The sequence below is a fragment of the Lynx canadensis genome, chromosome B1 (assembly GCF_007474595.2).
Source record: "Lynx canadensis isolate LIC74 chromosome B1, mLynCan4.pri.v2, whole genome shotgun sequence".
Lineage (NCBI taxonomy): Eukaryota > Metazoa > Chordata > Mammalia > Carnivora > Felidae > Lynx > Lynx canadensis.
Genome location: NC_044306.2, coordinates 196,207,884 through 196,213,448, shown reverse-complemented (window position 1 = coordinate 196,213,448; position 5,565 = coordinate 196,207,884). Strand labels below are relative to the sequence as shown.

The following is a 5,565-nucleotide window of genomic DNA, read 5'->3' as shown; positions in this document are numbered from 1 at the left end:
CTATCAGGTTGAGGACCTTTCCTTCAATTTCTACTTTGTTGAGATTTTTATTTATTTATTTTTTAAATGAGGAAAGAATTTTGGATTCTGTCAAATGTTTTTTTTTCCCTCTATCTGTTGAGATGGTCATGTGGCTTATGTCTTTGTTTGATTAATATAGTGGGTTACGTTGACTTATTTTCATATACTGAACCAGCTTTGTATTTCTAGGATAATTCATGATGTATAATCGTTTTTATAGGTTGCCAGATTCAGTTTGCTAGTATTTTTTTTTTTTTTTTAGTATTTTTCATCCATATTCATGAGGAACATTGGTCCATTGTTTTATATTCTTGTGATATTGTTGTCTAGTTTTGGTAGTAAGATAAAAATAGCCTCATAGAATAAGCTGGGAAATGTTTTTTTCCTTCTACTTTTTGGAAGGTTTCTGAAAGATTAAGGATTGATGTTAACTCATCTTTAAACATTTGTAAAATTCATTAATAAAGTCAGCTGGGCCATGGGTTGTTTTTATATGAAAAGACATTTTGTTATCATTTTGCTACATAACATAGTAGTGAATATACTCAATTGCCTTTTCTCAAATGGCAAATGAGACAAAAGATAACATCTTTTTGATTCCTGAAAACCTCAGTATCATCTGTCTTTTGGAGGATCCAGGTCCCTATGACATCTATGATACTGTCCACGAGGATACCAACAGTGCTTAGTAGTAAAGAACATTTTGCTAAGTAGTTCTGTCATAGGTCCTTACTCAAAATGTTCATTTTTTTTCTTCTCATCTGGTGTTCAGCACTCGATCATGTTTTCTTCATTATTACGCACAAGATCTGGCTGAGGGATAGGTTTTGTATGTTTATACAGAATGTCCACAGAGGGTGGTGGCACACTTTCATCCTGCCATCAGATGTCATAGCAAGCTCTACTTTGCAATGATAGTCATCTGGAAGAGAAAATACATAGATTTATGACAAACACAATATAAAGCTCCATTTTGAATTGGAAATGAATGTTTTCAGATAGTTCTGTTTGATATGGCCACTTTACTGCTGTTAATGCCATGGTAAATCAAGATGTTTATCAGGGGTGTGAAAGAAGATGATCTGAATAGAAACTGAGTTTAAAATCTGCTTCCAGGCATACTTATGTTCATCCTTGACAGCCTCTCACTGCGAGCCCGCCATCTTACCTCCTTGATTTTTGTGTTTTGGTTTTTGTTTTTTGATTTTTTTTGTAGTAAGTTTTTAAACAAGTAATTTAATCTCTCACTTGGTTATAGATCTATTAATATTTTTTATTTCTTCTTGAATCAGTCTCAGTAGTTTGTCAGTAGGATTTTGTCCATTTCATCTTAGTTATATACTTCATTGGTAAAGTTGTTTATAGTATTCCCTTATGATCTTTTTCATTTCTGTAAAGTAGGTAGTGATGCCCCATCTTTCATTCCTGATTTTTGGAATTTGAATTTCCCCTCTCTCTATTTTCTTTCCCTTTTTGCTTTGGTTTCAGTTTGTTCTTCTCTTTTAGTTTCTTAAAATGGGAAGTTGGTTTATTTAGTTGAAATATTTCTTTTTTAAAAAAAAAACAGTCATTTATAGCTATAATTTTTCTCAAAGCACTACTTCAGCTGAATCCCAAAGATTTTTACATGTTGTGTTTTTGTTTACATTCATCTCAAAGTATTTTCTAATATTCCTTCCGATTTCTTCTTTGATCCATTGTTTATTTAGGAGTGTGTTGATTAATGTCACAAATTTTTAGGGGCACCTGGGTGGCTCAGTCAGTTAAGCATCTGACTTTGGCTCAGGTTATGATCTCACAGCTCCTGAGTTCGAGCCTTGCATCGGGCTCTGTGCCGACAGCTTAGATAGAACCTGGAGCCCCCTTCAGATTCTGTGTCTCCCTCTCTCTCTCTCTCTGCCCCTCCCCCACTCATGCTCTGTCTCTCTCCTCCAAAATAAATAAACATTAAATTCACAAATTTTTCAATTTCTCAAGTTTTTTTTGTGATTGATTTTCAGTTTCATTCCATCGTGCTGGGGGAGTAATACTTTATAATTTCAGTTCTTTTAGATTTATTGAGGTTTGTTTTCTGGGTTGAATATGGCCTAGTCAGAAGAATGTTTTATTGTACAGTTGAGAAGAATGTGTATTCTGCTTTTGTTGGGTAGAACATTCTGTAAATGTCTGTTAGATATGGTTAGAGTTGTTTAAGTCCTCTATGTCCTTACTGATCTTCTGCCTATTTGCTCTATCCATTATTGAAAATGGGGTATTGTTGAATGATCTATTTCTCTCTTTAGTTTTATCAGTTTTTTTTCTTCATACGTTTTGGAGTTCTCTTGGTAGGTGCATATATGATAGCAATTGTTATGACTTCTTTATGAGTTGACCATATTTATTATTATAAAATGTTCTTCTTACCTCTAATAACAATTATTTTGTTATGGCCCATTTTGTCTGATTTCCGTACAGCGACTCTTACTCTCTTTTGGTTACTCCTTTGCGTGGTATATCTTCCCCCCCCCCCCCCACAATTTTTAAACATTCAACCTACTCATATCTTTTCTACAACTGTGGAGTTGATCCTATGGTTTCTCCTTCTTTATTCTGTCTATATGGTGAATTACATTTATAGATTTTTGAGTGTTATACCAACCTTGCATTCATAAGGTAAATCCTACTTGTTCATGATGAATTATGCTTTCAGATTATTGTTACATTCAATATGGTTATATTTTATAGGAGCTTGTTGCATCGGTATTCACAAAACAGTTTTCCGGTGTCAGAGTAATTTCCGCCTTATAAAATGAATTCAGAAGTATTCCTTACTTCTCTATTTTCTGAAAGTGTTTATGTAAGATTGGCATTATTTTTTTTTCTAAAGATTTGATAAATTCACCAGTAAAATAGTCACCTGAGTTTGGAATGCTTTTTTGGGGAGGGACTGGTTTTTTGAGGATTTTAATGCAAAATTTAATGGCTTTAAGAAATACACAGCTATTTTAACTTTCTCTTTCTTCTTGTATCAGGTTACCAAGTTTGTGTCTTTTGATAAATTTGAACATTTCACCTAGGTCATCAAATTTGTTGGCATAGAGGTGTTCATGACATTCTATTTTTGTCTGTTTAATGCCCATAGAATGTTCAGTGACATTCTATTTTATTTTTGATATTAGAAATTTTTGTATTTTTTGATAAGTCTAGCTAGAGGTTTATTATTTGTATGGATCTTTTTAAACTAGCAGTTGATGGTTTCATTTATTTTTCTTTATTATTTGCTTTTTCATTCCATTGATTTCAACTTTTTATTACTTGTTTCCTTGTACTTTGGATTTCAGTTTTTTTCCCTAGCTTGTTAAAGTGAAATCTAAGATAACTGATCTTAGATGTGTTAAAAATTTTCAACATATGCATTTAATGCTACAAAATTTCTTCTAAGTACTGCTTTATTTGCATCTCACAAAGTTTCACTCATTTTGAAGTATTTTCCTAATTTCCTTTTTCAAATTTTCTTTGAAAAATGGATTCTTTTGAAGGGATTGTTTTTCCAGATCTTTGGGATTTTCCTAATATTTTTCTGTGTTTGAATTTTAATTCTGTTGTAGTCAGAGAAAATAGCATGTATGATTCTCATCCTTTGCAATTTATTAAGACTTGTTTTATGGCCCAACATATGGCAGATCTTAGTGAATTTTCCATATACACTTGAAAAGTATCTATATTCTTTGTTGTTTGGTAACTTGTCTATAAATGTCAGATTAAGTTGGAGGTAAATGTTGCTTACATCTTCTAGTAGACCCTATTCTGTCTAATTTATGTATTAACTACTAGAAAAGTGTTGAAATCTCCCCTATAACTGAGAATCTGTCCACTTGCCTTTTAGTTCTATCTGTCTACACATTTAGGATGGTTAGGCCTTCCTGATATGTTGAACCTTTTGTTATTATGAGATGTTCCTCTTTATCACTCACTAGCAATATTCCTCATCTTAAAGTCTACTTTTTCTGTTAATAGAGTCACTCAATTTTCTTTTTTAAAAAAATACTTTATTTATTTTTTTAAAGTAGGCTCTGGGGTGCTTGGATGGCTCAGTCGGTTAAGTGTCCACCTTTGGCTCAAGTCATGACCTCATAGTTTGTGGGTTCAAGTCTCGTGTTGGACTCTGTGCTGACAGCTTGGAGCCTGGAGCCTGCTTCTGATTCTGTGTCTCCTTCTCTTTTTGTCCCTCCCCCCACCCCTGCTCTCTTTCTCTCTCTCAAAAATGAATGAACATTAAAGAAAAAGAATAAAGTAGGCTCCACACCCAACATGGGGCTCAAACTCATGACATCAAAGTCAAGACTCACATGCTCTACTGACTGAGCCAGTTTTATTATTAGTGTTTACATTGTGTATCATTTTGTACCTTTTACTTTTATGATGTACTACTCTTAAAAACAGTCTACTTCTGTTCTCCCTCAAGCCAGCCTTATAATTTGGTTAAAATACAACTTACTTCTGCATGTTACCAACTCTATGTTGCATTGTGCTTACTTTTTCTTGAAATGATTTCCTTTTAAAGAGTTAAAACATGAGGAAAAACTTTCTTCCTTTACACAGATAGTTATCGTTTAGACTTTTCTGAATTATTTTCAGTAGATCCAAGTTTCCATATGGTAGCATTTTCTTTTTGTCTAAATAACTTCCTTTAACATTTTTTGTAGCAGAGATATCCTCACAATAAATTCTTTTAGTTTTTGCTTATCTGAAAACATTTTAAATTACTCTTCACTTTTGAAGGATGTTTTCACTGGATATAGAATGGCATTTTATTTCCCTTTCAGCACTTTAAAGATGTTTTATTGTCCTCTGTCTTGCATTGTTTGTGATATAAAATCTGCCGTCACTCTTATCTTTGTCTGTCTGAATATAATGTGTCATTTTTACCTATGGTTTCTTTTATGATTTTTCTTTTTATCAGTGGGTTGTTGCAATTTGATTGTGATGGGTTTTGGTATGGATTTCTTTGTTTTTATTTTGCTTGGTGGTTGTTGAACTTTTTGACTGTGTGTGTATATAGTGTTCATCATATTTGAATAAATTTTCAGCCATTGTTTTGATAAACATTCTTTTCTGCCTTCCTCCTTTACTCAGGCATTTACTCAGTTGCATTTATATTAGACTACTTGATATTGTCTCTCATTCACTATGGCTCTGTTAATTATTTACTGTCTTTTCTCTCTTTGTGTTTAAGTTTGGGAGTTTTTATTGCTGTTTCCAGATCATCCTGATATTTTTTAAACTGTTGCTATCTAATCTATTAATCCCATGTAGTGAAGTTTTCATTTCAGATATTGTATTTTTCAGGTCTAAAAAGCCGCCTTGGTTCTCTTTTGCTTCTCCTATCTTTTTTTCATATTTTTTGGTAAACTTTTAAAAAATATACATACAGATGGACTATTTTAAAGTGCTTCCCTATATATCACATTATCTATGTCATTTCTGGATCTACTTTTATTAGCAAACAGAGTATTGTGTAGGGAATTATTTCTGAAATTTGATGAAAACCTCTCTGTATCTATC

General features: G+C 32.7%; 1 pseudogene; it reads right to left on the bottom strand.

Moving 5' to 3' along the window:
* Window positions 1–636: 636 nt before the first annotated feature.
* Window positions 637–1,062, bottom strand: LOC115511802 (annotated as a pseudogene).
* Window positions 1,063–5,565: the final 4,503 nt, after the last annotated feature.